Source organism: Gossypium arboreum, chromosome 4 (genome assembly GCF_025698485.1).
Source record: "Gossypium arboreum isolate Shixiya-1 chromosome 4, ASM2569848v2, whole genome shotgun sequence".
NCBI lineage: Eukaryota > Viridiplantae > Streptophyta > Magnoliopsida > Malvales > Malvaceae > Gossypium > Gossypium arboreum.
Window position 1 is genome coordinate 7,846,265 of NC_069073.1, and position 15,942 is coordinate 7,862,206.

The following is a 15,942-nucleotide window of genomic DNA, read 5'->3' on the forward strand; positions in this document are numbered from 1 at the left end:
TTAATAATTTTTTGAGTTTTCTGTTAACGGTTAATTCGGTTCGAAACCGGTCGGTTAACCGAAAAAATTAATAAATAAAATTATAATATATAAATAGCTCACTATTCACTCAAACTCAATCCAACATAAACCCAAATATCCAATCTAATATATATTAACCCAAGTACCCAACTCAACCCAATTACCCAACCCAATCATAAAAATTACAAATAATTTAATAAATAAAAATAAAAATCTAAAACTAAAAATAAAACTAAAAATAAAAAACATATAATTTTATACAAATAATTCGGTTAATTCGATTAATTTAAGTAATTCGGGTAATTCGATTAATTCGGTTAATTCGGTTAATTTTATACTTATTTTAACTAAAAATTAAAAAGCATATAATTTTTGGTTAATTCGGTTAATCGACCGAATTAATCGAAAAATTTTCGATTCGATTAACAGTTAAAAATTTTGAAAGATCGATTAATTCGGTTAATGTTCCGGCTATTGAAAAAGTAGCAGTTTCCAAAATTCTCAAAACTTTTCTGTTACTATTATCCTTTGTGCAAAACCCTCCTGAAGCTTTGTCAATTCGGATGTCGAGCTCTTCTTCTCACCATTTCGCGATGAACATAGTCAGCCACACCTCCCACCATGTGTTGTTCATCCTCCTTTTTCAGAGCTTCTTGGGCTAGGGTGTGGGCAAGTAGATTCGCCGATCTGGGTATGTACTGATAAAATATCCCTTGGAAATGTTCTTTTTATGCATGAATATCTCTAATTAACGCCCCCATTGCTCATTTGTCTGGATTTGTTGAGTTGCACTTCTTGATTATTGTCTTAGCGTCACCTTCAATTATTATTGAAGTGAAACCCATGAAAGTTCCTAACTGAATGGCTTGTAAACATGCATGTGCTTCTGTTGCGAACGGAGAGGGCACTGCTTGATGAAGTACAGTTTTCGAAGCCAAAGTCCCACCCCCACATCCTGTACTACCAACCTAGAACCAGATCTGGACCAATGACTGTCGAAAGATGTATCGAAGTTTATTTTCAAATTCGTACTAGGTAGGGGTTTCCAGTGCTCTTCTACAACTATATTGGTAAGTTTTCTCGCCTCCAAACCATCAAATTCTTTTACATAACTAAGAATCCATTTCAAAATCTCATTTCCAGACGTGTTTCTGCTTTCATGCACTAACTGGTATCTTGATGTCCAGAGCACCCATAATCCACAGCAGAACAGCCTACACTGCTCACTAGTCCCCGATTTAAAAACCCAGGTAAGCCAATCCTAAACACCCTGGTCCATATTATTTAAGATCCAAGATAGATTTAAAAAGTTCCCCACCTCTTTTATTGTAAGACAGTTTCGAAAAATATGGTTCTTATTCTCCTCTGGCCCGTGACATCTAGGGTAAGATACTGCCACTGCGATTCTCCTGTATCTGAGATTAGTTAATGTAGGAATGTAATTCTAGGAAATCTTCCACACTATAATTTTAATTTTCGGGGGAATTTTTAGATTCCATAATTTCCTGTAAAATTCCTTTAGCCCGATTTGTATAAAGTTATTATTAGAAGCAAAATTACCCTATTGTAATAGTTTATAGGTGCTTCTAATTGTAAATTCTCTGGAAGACTCACCTCTCTAGATTTGGATATTTTCGTGACTGGCCATCGCCAAGGGAATCTGTAAAATTTTCCTTGCGACATCCACACTAAAGGTATTGTTAATTAAATCTGCCTTCCATGTTCTATTTGTTGCATCAATTAAATATGAGACTAATCAAGTGTTATCATTATTTTTGGTGTTACTCAACCTATCTTCCACAGACCCCCGAAATCCACAAGTCTCCCCAACTAGAGATCCTTTCTCCCGACCCCACTTTCTAACACAATCCATTTTCAAGAGACCCTTTGCTACCCACACACTCTTCTAGGTATACGAAGGTATATTTCCTAACTCTGCATTTAAAAAATCTGAATTCAAATAATACTTTGCTTTCAACACACAAGCTAATAAAGAATCTGGATAATTAATGGGTCGCCACCCTTGTTTGGCTAACAAAGCAACATTAAATTTATCAAGGCTCCTAAAACCCAAATCCCTATTCTCTTTAAGGTCACACAAATGCTTCCACATGCACCAATGAATGCCCCTTTTACCATATCCCTTTTGCCACCAAGAATTAGCAATTTTGCTTTCTAATTCATCGCAAAAAGACTTAAGGAGTAAAAAACATGCCATTGTGTAAATCGAGATGGCTTAAAGAATAACCTTAATAAAAATTTCATTTCCTCATTAAGATAAAAGCCTAACACTCCAATTGTCGATGTGCCTCTTAAATCTATCCTTCAAAACATGAAAAGATGCTCTTTTATTTCTCCCCACCATGTTTGGAAGACCAAAGTACCTTTTGGGATCACTAGAGCTTTGTACACCTGGAATATCAGAAACAACCTGTCTCTCCCCCTTTAATGTATTAGAGCCCCTTTAATGTATTAGAGCTAAAATAGATGATTAATTTATCATAATTAACACACTGACCTGAACAATTCTCATACTTCCTTAGAATCGTTCCCAAAGTGTGGGCCCCTCTGGTAGTCTAGCAGTAACCTCTATAAAAAGGACACAATTATCAACCAATAATAAATGAGAAACTTGTGGGCTATTTCTGCTTGTTTTAGCCTCTCTTAATAAACCATCCTTCATTGCTAGTATCATAAGAGCAGAAAGTCCCTCACTGCAAATCAAAAATAAAAATAGGCTTAAAGGGTCACCTTGTCTAAATCCTCTAGATGGTTGAAAAACTTCACCAGCCTTTCCATTTATGATCACCGAATATCTGACAGTAGTAACACACTTCATTATAAATGAAACCCGGCCCAAATCAAATCCCATCTGTAACATCATTTCCTTTAAAAAAATTCTATTTGACCCTATTGTAAGCTTTACTCATGTCAAGTTTCATCACCATAAAACCTTTTTTCCCCCACCCTTTTTTGTCTAAATGTATGCATTATTTCATAAGCCATTAGCACATTATTCGAAATCAACCTTCCAGGAACAAAAGCGCTTTGCGCACTATCAATACAAACTTCTAAAACTTCTCTAAAATGATTTGCTATCACTTTAGCTATCAATTTATAAAGCACATTGCATAAGCTAATAGGCTTGAAATTTCCTATAATCGAAAGATGGGCAATCTTCGGAATTAGCACAATATTGGTAATATTTAGCTAATCAAAATTCATACATTCGTTTAAAATACTAAAAAAAAAGATGTGACATCTCATCCAACTATGGGCCAACATTTTTGGAAAAACAGAGTCGAAAATCTATTATCACCGGGAGCCATAGTAGGCCTCATCTCATTAAGCGCCACTCTCACCTATTCTTTCATATATCTCTTTGTTAACCTTTGATTGTCTTCGTTTGAACCACACCTTTTAATGCCCAACAGGAGATGCTCATAATTTCCCATACTTTCTGATGAAAACAGTTTCTGAAAATAAGATTGAGATATTTCCTCCATTTTGCCCTCACACTCGTTTCCCTTCCATCCTCATACTTCAACCTACTTATAAAGTTGCCTCTTTAGGTTGAGATGCTTGACTGGGAAAAAAAGTAATATTTCTATCTCCCAACTTCAACCAATTCACATGAGCCCTCTGTTCCCGTGCCGTTCATCCTTTTCAATCTCAAGATTCAACTATAACTTAGTATCAATAATTTTAGCCTAATTATCGTCATCTCTATCCTTATCCAACAAACCTTGCAGTTTATTCATCAAGTGCCCCTTTTGACCCTATCTACCTCTCCTAACTCACATAGCCTATCTCACTAGACATTTCCTTCAATTTTCCATTTTATTTAGCTAATCTCCTGATGATGTCATCCAAATATTTCGTACATCATTTGCAAACAATTTTTCCAAATCACTATGTCATTTTGGACAATCTCGGAGAAAATGGTCAAGAGATCTACATTGAAACCAAATTCCTAACTTAGACCGACATTCGTCGAAATGCCTTTTTCCACATTCATCACAAAATAGTATTCTCAACATTTCTCACACTACCAACACTAGCCGCCGAATAATTAATAGACTTTAAGTTACTTTGCCTCGGTTTATCTCTGCCAGTAAACTCTAAAGGAGCAGCCGATCAATTTGTATCATTTTTGAGCTTTTTTGATGGAAAAGTCTGAGCTGGTTTAGATGATCCTCTTTTGTTGAAATCTCGAGATCTCAAATCAGATTACCGTTTAATCTTGTAGATTTCTTCAACTTTTTGAGCTCATTCTGAGAGTTTAATAAATTCACGTAATTTTAATGCTACAAGAGACATTTAAATTTCATCATTCAAACCATTTTCGAATCTAATGCACATCTATTCTTTATTTGATACGATATTACAGGCATACTTGCTCAACTGTAAGAATTCCTGTTCATACTTAGCTATTGATCTATTTCTCTGTTTCAATTCAAGAAACTCTTTCTTTTTCTTGTCGAGATACTACTAGCTAACATATTTCTTCCTAAATTCTGTCTGAAAGAAGTCCCAGTTAATACGATCATTGGATGTAATTGTAGTTAAAGTATCCCACCCCAAGTATATACTTTGTCTTTCAACAATGAAATTGCACATCTTAGACAATCTTTAGGTGTATACATCAATTCTATAAAGACTCTCTTCGTATTCACTAACCAGTACTCTGCTTTTGTAGGATCATTGTAAACCTTACTTCTGAATTCCTCAACTCTAAATTTTCGAATCTTATCCACTAAGGGAGAATAACAGTGGTAGTCATAGGATTTTAAGGACATGGAGGTGCCGAAAAAGGCACAATAGGGGTGGAGGTTGTGGACTCATAGGATTGGCTCGTTTAAACTTATTGAACCATTAGTTCATCATACCGAAAAATACGCTTTTCATCTCATCACCAAATGATTGCGGAACTGACACACTTTGACTTGCTTCCAAGTTGGAAGCTTGAACATTACTCTCAGCTTCATTAACTACAGCTTGGTTTGATTCGGCTGATATCTTTTATCTATAAGAAAATACAATGTTAGAATGGATCAAAAGCATCACACTATCACAAGGTATATGTGACATGTAAATTCTAGACTCATTACATGCTACGTTAGTCCTAGAATCGATTAAATTGTAGCTTTGATACCATTAAATGTAATACCCCTAACCTGTTTATGTTACCAAATTAGGGTTACAAAATGTTATTAAGCAAAACATGACATTTCACTTCATTTCAAAACAGTTGAACAAATAATTTATAAACATGTATCAAACAAATTCAATTCATGGTATAAATACACTTATGGGCCTTAAATCAGGCTTACGGACACCTTAAAAATAATGTTGGAACAATCCAAGGTCAAATCAAATCAAAACAAAAAATTTCAAAAGAACTTTAAAATTTGCAAAACAGGGGTCACATGGCCGTGTGACATCGCGCAGACCGTGTAGGCATTTGAAATATGGACACATGGCCATGTACCAGCCCGTGTACCCACTCGTTTGAATATTTGAAATAGGGCCACACTGCCGTGCCGCAGACCATGTCCCAGATCGTGTGTGTATTCGAAGTTGGGTCACACGATCGTGTGTCAACTCGTTTGACAAACTATTTTAGCTCACATGGCCATGTCCCAGGTTGTGTGTTAGACCATGTGGATACTATATCTAAAATCAATAAATACACACGGATATGTGCGGTGACCATATGTGGCACATGGTTGTGTGATAGCCCGTGTCCCAGGCCGTGTGCATATATAGCTACCACTAAAACAGGCTAAAACAAATCCAACCCTTGCATACAACACAGCAAAACAAGTTTTTAGCGGCGTTTTTTTGGGCTATAAGTGCCGCTAAAACTATTTGCGGCGCTTTTACAAACGCAGCAAAAAACGCCGCTAACATTTTGTGGCGTTTATGAAAAAAACGCTGCTAAAAGTCATGATCTTTAGCAGCGTTTTTACCAAAAACGCCGTTAAAGGTCATGACCTTTAGCGGCGCTTTTCCCACAAACGCCGTTAAAAAACATGACTTAGCGGCGCTTTTCCCAAAAATGCCACTAAAAATCATTACCTTTTAAAAATTTATTTTATTTTAATTAAATAATATTTATATCTATATTAAATATTATATTATGTTTAATTTTGAAATTTGAAATTTAAACTATATACTTTTAAGGATAAATAAAAAGTATTAATTAAATTAAATTTTCCATTAAAATTTAAACTTCAAAACTAAATATAAAAATTAATGAATTTAAATTTAATACATAAACATTGCTTTAATATGTAATTTAATACATAAAAAATAACACACACAAACACACAAAGTGTTACAATTTCTAAAACAAAATTCATCCTCGTGAGAAAAGAATGCCAATTCATCATCACCTCTCATTAATCAAAGGAAAAAGATCAAAAAAGAAGAAGAAACAATATACAATAGAGGGCTGGTTCAAGCTTATGTGAAGCCAAAGTATTGCAATGCCTGCATATAACTTAGATAAGTCCTTTGATACTTTCAATTCAACCGCCAGAGAATCCAAAACACCGAAACAGAAAGCCAAAGTATGCACTTGTAAGCCAAAGTCAGGCCAATAAGGAAATCACTTATACGACCCTCAAAGCCACATATGTTAAAGCACATTATTTGATCTCTTTGAATTATGATATGAAAAGATAAATTTTTAATAATACCACCATAATGCAAGAATTAGAATTTGTTTCGACAAAAGTCATTGATCATGTTATTAATCATGTGCCTTTGCATGTACAGGCATTGCATCTAAAACCTACATAGTTTAAATAAAAATATCACCAAATCCATGGCCTATCCTCAAACAATCTATTATTTAGATATGTAAACAAGTCAAATGAAAGCGACTCATGGCAAAGCATTTTCCGGTCCACTATGTTAGTTGTTTTATCTTTATTTCTTCCCCGAGTTCAATTTTAAACCTCAAAATATCTAAATATATTGATGCTCGAATGCTTAATATTGCGGACAACCAACACAATAATCTAATACTAGTTTATCTACTATGAAAAAAAAATACTAAATTGTAAGTAACATAGAGAACAATTTCAATTATTTCTACTTGAAAGCACCAAAAGAGTTGAACAACCTGCCTAAATTTCATCTGTTAAGGTGGAAAACCTCAAGACACAAAAGCTTCTCTCACTTTTTTGAAATAAATAACCAAGAACTACTATGAATCTTATAGTAAAATATATATAAGAACAAGTATCTTACCTCGCAACAAAAGGCCATAATTTGCTCAATTGCTTGTTCAACCATTTTGCCTAAAGGACAACATAGTGTAAGACAAGAAGCAACTACATCGCATAAAATCTTAACACCAAAATGGAAACACCTTTTTCTATACCTAACAAATGCAAATGTATCTAGTCTTTGAGATGCATATTTTATGCCTTGTCGCATAATGCTCTGACCTAAACAAGATAACACAAAAACAGAGTTACAACCAATTATAATCCAGATGAAACAGGGAAGAAAAACGAAGACTTTTATTGATCAACCTGAGAACAAAACAATACCAGTAAAACGTAGAAAAGTCTTGCAACGAACACACAAAAGTTCTCGTGCAAATACACCAAGTTCTTTCGAAATCAACTACATCAAATAAATCAAAAGAATATATAAATGTTTTAAATGAAAGAGAGAAAAAAAGCTGATTTTTTTTCATTAATTACAACTAAAAGTTCACACAGTGATAGAAACTAATGCTATTGGAATAATATCTTAAAACAAATTCAATTCAAAATCGTTTTGGTATTCATTTCGCAGCCAAATATAGCCTAATCTATTAAAATAATTATACAATTAAATTAAGTCTCAAAATTTCCATACTTTCTTGAGAAACAAACAGATCATGGAAAAAAAAGTACCGCTTTGCTCAAAGTGGCTTACATTGCATCATTGCGAGATTTATTCATCGAGATCGAGGGCTGAGTCTGTTGGTGCACCCATTTTTGATAATTAAGTAGTAAGAATAGAAATGGTAAAGAAAGGGAGAGACCATTAAGGCTGGTGGTACAAATTTAGCACAAAGGCCAAAAAGGTAAAATAGGAATCTAGAATATCTTTTGTCCCTCGAAATCAAATAATGAAATTACATGACAAATGCCGTATTGGTATTTTAACTATAATTAGTACAGCTTTTTATATTAATGGATTAAAAGTTTAAAGTTGTGATTAAATAGATTGCCAAGTTTAATATGTTCATTTTCTCTACAAAGAAAAGTTTCAAATTAGTAATTATAATTTTGAGTGTTTAAAATTTGTATAATCTACCGATTTCTTAATTCAAAATTATCAATCATATTCAATATATTGAATCAATAAATTATTTGTGCGATGGCTATAGCCTTTTTAAGATAATTTCTTCTATTTTCACATATTTTAAGAGTCATGAGTATTACCTTATAGTATTTTATTTGGCCACTATTTTTATTTTTTAATTAAATAGAGAAGTGTTTATTAATTGTACATATGCATATTTTACACTAAAAGATAATATGTCGACTCCCACTTGTTATCATTTTAATATTTATTGATTGTTTAACTAAATACATTATGATAATCGATGGGTAAAAATGATTTTATTAAATTATTATAATTTTATGAAAAATTTAATACTAAAAATGTAATACAATAAAATTTGCTATTCAAGTGATGGAAATTAACTAATTAGATCTGCTATTAACTAATTAGATCAAGTGATGGGTGATAAAGTGATTTGAATATATTTTTGTATTGATGAGATATATTAACTAATTAGATCTACTATTCAAGTGGTGGAAATTAACCTCGCGATCAAATCGACCTTGCCTGAGAAGTGCAGGATCTAACAAATCTCTATGATTTGTAGCAGCCGAAAATATAACACTTTTGCCAGTATCAAACCCATCAAGCTCTATTAGTAGCTGATTCAAAGTAGTTTCCGCTCCGAGTGGTCGCATTATCTGGTGGCCTGTTGTTTCCTTGAAAATCCTCGACGTCGATCGATAGAAAGAAAGAGAGAAAATCATTTACATATGATCTTAAAGACAACTATGTTTTTCTCCTCTCCACTAAATTCATCTATAGTTATCTTCCTACTCATAATTGCAATGGTAATTGGCTTGTAAAAGGTACCGAATGTAGCCCATTCTCAGTGTCTTATAAAATACCATAAAAGATAACCAAGGCAACTATATTTCCATTACCAATCACTTGATTTAATTCAGATGCAAAATATTAATGCTTAGTTGCAAACTATATCTCTAAAGCATTTCCCATTCATATGTCAACAAATGGTGTGGTTTCAACAAATTCTTGCATTAAAAAAAGAAGGGATAGGAGTAGCAACAAGATTATCATACCTAGTTGGTAAAGCATCAATTTCATCAATGAATATAACTGATGGTTTATTTACCGCAAAAGATAAGAATTTCTCAACAAATTACACAAAGTACATAGCACAACCAAGTATATGTAAATAAAATAAAAAGAATCAGACTTATAACATCAAAAAATAACACGTAAAATACAAAGAAGTCGATTTATAGGTGGCCTAACCATCTGCAAAGATTTTATCCATTCCCTAATTATTATCATATGCCCAACAATTAATGACTACATGTCTGCCTTAGCAATCAAATATAAGAAACTTATAGCATTATCACCTTGGCTCTCTTAAATGGATCCTTGATACGAAAGCGTAACCAACACCGACTAAAACTTCCACAAATTCTTTGTATTAAGTTACTAATTCTTTGTATAATAAAATTAGAGGTGATCTAAAAGGCATAGAAAAACAAATGTAAAATTTCTTTGTATTAAGTTATTTAGTCTCATATTCCAATAAATACATCTATCCATGACAAAGAAACAGGAAACTGACCTGTAAAGGAAGCATTGCCCAGTCCTACATTAATTAAAGATAAAACCATAAAATTAGCTTAATTCTGATAGGCAAAATTGCCAAAGATCACATGTAATTCCTATTTTAAGTAAAGTCGAAGCCTTAAGGGCTGGTACAAGTTACTAATATCACATGTAATTCCAGTTCATGGCTGTTATAATGGTATTGTACAAGTCAAAAAATAACTTTGCTCATGTAATGATGAAAATGCCCTATCCAAGTTCAATTAGTTGCTACCAAACTCAAAAGAGCTCATATGACTATTACAATACAGATATACAAAGAAAGAGCAAGTTCTACCTTCTAAAACAAGAAAAGAACAACGAACTCACAATTTAATTTAAGAACCCACTTCCCGTTTGAAATGGCCATAAGAACTTTAAGTGTCCTAGTGTATGCACCATTCTCATCTATAGAGGCAATCACATGAGTGACATCCGGCCTCCAAAACTTGGATACAGTTACACTAATCATTTTTGCAAACTTGACCAGAAGAAACTGTAATAAAATAAAACAATAAATAACTAAATAAATACCACATGAGAGTAAATTGCTATGAAAAGAAAAGCCCATTAAGGGTATTCTATCAATCGAAGAATTTCCAAATTAAATTTTGCGTATCCATTTCATCAATCATGAAACTTTTAACACCAAAAAGAATCAATTAAAGAGAAATTTCAAGACTTGCAAAAATATCATCAAGATATCTGAGTTTACCTTTTAGCACAATAAAACACATATGCAAGTAAAAATATAATTATTAAATCCTCAAAAGCATGCAATGGAGTTATACACTGCGTAAGACGCCTAAGATATCTTAATTGATCAATTACCTTTCAGTTGGCACTTTATCATCGCCAGATAGACAGTTTCGTGCTTCTCATTTGGGAACTTGGCTGCAGAATGGGCCTTTCTAGACTTCTCACTTGGAAACTTGATGAAGAATGGGCGGGACAAAGCACAAGAAAGTCCTCCTATAAGAGAGGAAAAATTTGTAAGCAAAAATTGAAATTGCAAAGCATACAAAAGGAAAAGCGAACATCAAAGAATCAAAGCATATCTCATATAAAATATGGTACAGCAGAATTACATAGTCCCATCGACATTTTAGAATCTCTTTTGCACAAGGGAAATGATAGCTTCTGCGGCAAGACTTCACATAATGACCAAGTGCAAAGACCCTTTAGTCCACATCTGCGCTGACTTCACTTTGTACCCTTGCCGATTCGGTTTAAGGTTCTTAACATTGTCACCAACAAAATACACTTGAGGTGCCCTGCATTTGAAGACAATATAAGTATATTTCTAGCAGCAAGAAAGCTACAACAAAAAGAAAAGGCTAACCGTGTCAAAATAAAACATTACCATAATATATAAACAAGTTACACTGAAAGTACCATCTTTCCCAACAAAAACCCATAATTTCCCTTTCACTTAAACATTATACAATTCAAAGTTTCCAATAAAATACCATTCAATACACGAGCTGTGAACATGTATAACATTTGAGCCAAATGATGCATCTTTTTTTTCTGGTTTTCCATTGATATAATGTAACATCATTCCAGTGGCCTGGGAAATTTATAAGAATACAAGCTCTGGTAACTTTTTTCTATGAGGATCGCCATTCTCCAAGTGTAAATAAATTGGGCAGGAAGCGCATAAAGCACTCATTTCAGATTATAGTTTACTACTACAACATGATTTTGAGCTTTGTGAAACTGATCAAATCCAATATATATGAAACGGAAACAAGAAAGGAGGAGATGAGATCGAGCCAGATCTGGGAATACCTTCAGGGATTGTGAGAAGAGGCTGAGAAGAGCAATCGCAAAGGCAAGTGGGCAAGTGTTGGAAGTGTGGTTGAAGGCTACTAATCCTTCCATGAAATGCCAATAGACACAACCTCACCTTCAACGCCGCCGTCTGGTTCACTGCCATCTCTTCTATCTCAGAGTCTAACTGGAAACCAAATCAAGACTGTTGCTGGAGAGTTTCTTGATTGAAAAGAGCAAAGGAGGGGTGAGATTGGGGGTGTTTTGAGGATATTGATTTTAGGGGGAGAAGTTAGGGGTTTTAGAGGGGGAAAATTTGGGGATAAAACCATGCCTTTTTTAGATGATTTTTTGTGGCGTTTTTATAAAAAACGCTGCAAAAAATCATTTCATTTTAAATAAAACGACACTGTTTTACTCTGCTAAAAGTTTTTTATTTTATCTACTAAAAATATTAGTTAAATAATTTTATAAAATATTTATTATTACTATTTTTATATATTGGTTTTATAAATAAAAATCAAGTACTTTGAAAATAAATATCGTGTATTTTAATAAGAAAACAAATAATTAAATGGTTGTAATTAATTATAAAGTTAAAATTATCTAATGTAAGCAATCAATCTCTCACATATCAAATTTCTATCAAAGATTGAGACGTTAATCATGATTTTATATTATTCTTTTCCGATCTAATCTCCATTTCATTAGAGATATTTCTTCCTAACTAAAATATAACTATTTTGCTAGAATTCGATGTGGAATGATTTTAGTTTTTGTATTTTATTTTTATTTGTTATAATCGTCCTATCCAAAATAGATAGTTACCTATCCATATCAATGATCATTACTTATTTATTTATTTATTTATCAATGTTTTTTAAATCTAATATTTAAATATATCAAATGGTTTAGATTAAATATTTTAAATATAAAAGTATTAATTGATTGTAAAAAATTCATCATTTAACAAATCTTAAGTAAACCTTAAATTCTAAACCATTTTAATATATATAAAGTTTATCTATTATCTCTTAAATAATTTAAACTATAATCCTAATTTAAATATATTAAAATTAATATTATCTTTTTACAAGTATATAAGAAATTATTTAATATATAAATTAAAAACACTAATTAATCTAAACCCTAAATCCCTAACCTCTAACCTCTAACCCCTAAACCTTAAACTATAAAACATAAACCCTTAACCCTTAATCCCTTAAAACTTAAACCCCAACCCCTTAAAACTTAAACCCTAACCCTTAACCCATAAACCATAAACCATAATCCCTAAACCCATAATCCATAAACCTTACAATAGTAACTCATAAACATTAAACCCTTAACCATGTACTGTAAACTCTAAACTATAATGATAATTAATTCAATATTTTAAAATTAATACTATCTCTTTTACAATTATATAAGAAAATATTCAACATATAAATTAAAAAACAATTAGTCATATAATTTTTTTCATTTTTTGTGGCATTTTTTAAAAAACGTCGCTAAAGATCGAGCATTAGCGACGTTTTTTTAAAAAGCACCGCTAAAGGTGTACTTATAGCAGTGTTTCTTAAAAAAGCGCCGCTAAAGCCACTAAAATCTCAGTACAAAATGATGGTGTTTTACAAAATTATTTTGCGGCGTTTTAAAAAAACGCCACTAAAGATCAAGCATTAGCGGCGTTTTCTAAAAAGCGTCGCTAAAGGTGTACATATAGTGGCGTTTTTAAAAAAGCGCCACTAAAGCCACCAAAGGCTCAATACAAAACTGCAGCGCTGTGTTAATTTTTTTGCAGCGTTTTTTGAAAAACGCCGCCAAAGGTGTACATATAGCGGCGTTTTTAAAAAGCGCCACTAATGCTCATTCTTTAGTGGCTTTTTTCATTCAAACGCTGCTAAAAACGCCGCTAAAAACCTGTTTTGCTGTAGTGATACCAAGACATCTTACTTCCATAAGTATTAACATACCAAAACCACATAACATCCTGGTCAAAACATACCATTTCAATCCACCTATAAGACCTAACCAATATGCCATTCAAAGGCACCACATTTAATAATTATTCAAACCAACTATTCAACTATAAAGGTACATATCATTGTTCAACAATTCATACTCAATCTTCAACCAAAATGACCAAATATGAACACACACATCCAAATACCGATCCAAGCATTGTAACCTTATTCTTAACATTAAGAATACCATACCAAAACACATCAGCCATACACATTTAAATCAACCATTTCACTAAATATGCCATTATAACATAACATTTACATATTCACAACAAAACACCTATATACATGCCACATTCCAAAACAAAAAACAAAAGCTACCAAAATGGTTGGATAGTGTGAGCTTCCTACCGATCCATTCGATCAGTCGACAAATTTGGTAACTACAAAAGAACTAAAAATGAAACAATTAAGCTAATAAAGCTTTGTTCATAGTTTGAAACATCAAACTAACTTACCTTACTTGACATCAAAATATAAATAGATAATTTACAATTCCTGATAATCAAACACATTCACAAAACACATTAGTTCTTATTCACATATCAAAATATACCGTGATAATTCTATTATAAAATAACTTATCAATTCCATAGAGAACATTTCATCCATATCAATGTACTCACATATAAACAAATAGTTCATTGAACATTTAACACTTCCTATGTAAAGGCCCAAATTTCAGTGGTGTCGAAATACTGATGTGAGATCACTAAATCCAACATGTGAGTTTAGATATTAGTAAGTAAAAGTTAAGTGTGATTTTAGAAATGTTTTTGAATTAGTGAAATTGTGAATTAAAGGAAATTTTTAGATAAAATAAGATAAAAACGAGGTATCGAGACCTCTAATTCCAAAACCGAGTCATAAATATTTTTATAAATATTTATGGAATGTTATTAAGTTACTATTAAAGTTTTGTTAAGAAATTTTAACATTTCAGTAGTCAATTGAATAAAAAGGACTAAATTGAATAAGATGTAAAACTGATGGAAGTGATTAAATAGCTTAAATAATAAATAAGAGGGGCTTAAAGAGCAATTAGACTCGAAGGATAATGGCTGGATGGTTTGGGCATGAAATAAACAAGAAAACAATGTGAACAAGGGGCAAAATTGGAAATTGCATAAAGGTTAGTAGTTAAAAATGATGTAATTGAAAAATCTAAATATTTTTCTTCATCTTCTCCAGCCAAAAACAGCCATTAAAGAATTCTTAACGTTAGTTTCTCATATTTTACTACATGTAAGCTCAATTCTTGATTATTTCTTACAATTTTTGTGATTTTGAGACTTTTACAACTAGGTCTTATTATCTAATTCATTAGTTTTTGCTTTTATGAATGATTTAGAAAGTTTCCATGAGTAAGAGCTGAAATTTTATGATGATTTAGTATGTAATTGGGGTTCTAAGTTTATTATATGATGATTTTATGAAGAGATTTTATAAGAATTGATTTTTAGGATCTAATTGTGAAAGTTGTTGGAATTAGGGTTTTGTGTTGAAATTTTGAATGTTAAATTCTTTGAAGTAGTTTATAATATCTTGATAAAATGTTATTTGAGAAGAACTAACTTAATTTATGAATAAATTGAGTAAAGACTAAATTGTAAAAATTGAAAAGTTTAGGGTAATAGTGTAATTTAAAAATTAAAGGGCATAAATTGTGAAGTAGAATAGAATTGAAATAGATGCTAATAAAGAAATGATTTTATAATTATAGATTAAGAAAATAAAGTGAATCGTGGAAAGGAGAAATTGCAAGAATAGTCCCTAAATTTTTACGACTTTTTGCAAATTAGCCTAGGTAAGTTCATATGGCTAAATTCAATATTTTGGTAGGTAAATTTCATACATGTCATAGTATATTACGGTATATGAATGTCATTAATCGTGATAATTGTGAAATAATATATAAGTAATGTAAATAGGCCAATTTGCCCGGCCCCCCTTGAAACCCAAAAATAAATAAATAAAAATTAAATATAAATATTAACAGTCCAAAGTCCAAATAATTACAATAGTCCACGGGCTAATAACCAATCAAAGCCCAAACTAATTACAAGACCAAAACTTAAATCTTATAACGGTCTATTTACAGGCTTTGACCCAAATTAAAACCCTAAACCAATACCCAATCCCCAATTTAACCCAAGACCCAAAATTACATTGGCCCTAATGGCCC

At 32.1% G+C, this 15,942-nt stretch overlaps 1 long non-coding RNA gene across 1 annotated transcript; it reads left to right on the forward strand.

The window, feature by feature from the left end:
- The first annotated feature begins 488 nt into the window (after nucleotides 1-488).
- On the forward strand, nucleotides 489-1,730 carry LOC108459669 (uncharacterized). The gene is made up of 3 exons (XR_001867398.2): nucleotides 489-712; nucleotides 923-1,091; nucleotides 1,209-1,730. It is a non-coding gene; the product is annotated as an uncharacterized LOC108459669 (long non-coding RNA).
- The last annotated feature ends 14,212 nt before the right edge of the window (nucleotides 1,731-15,942 follow it).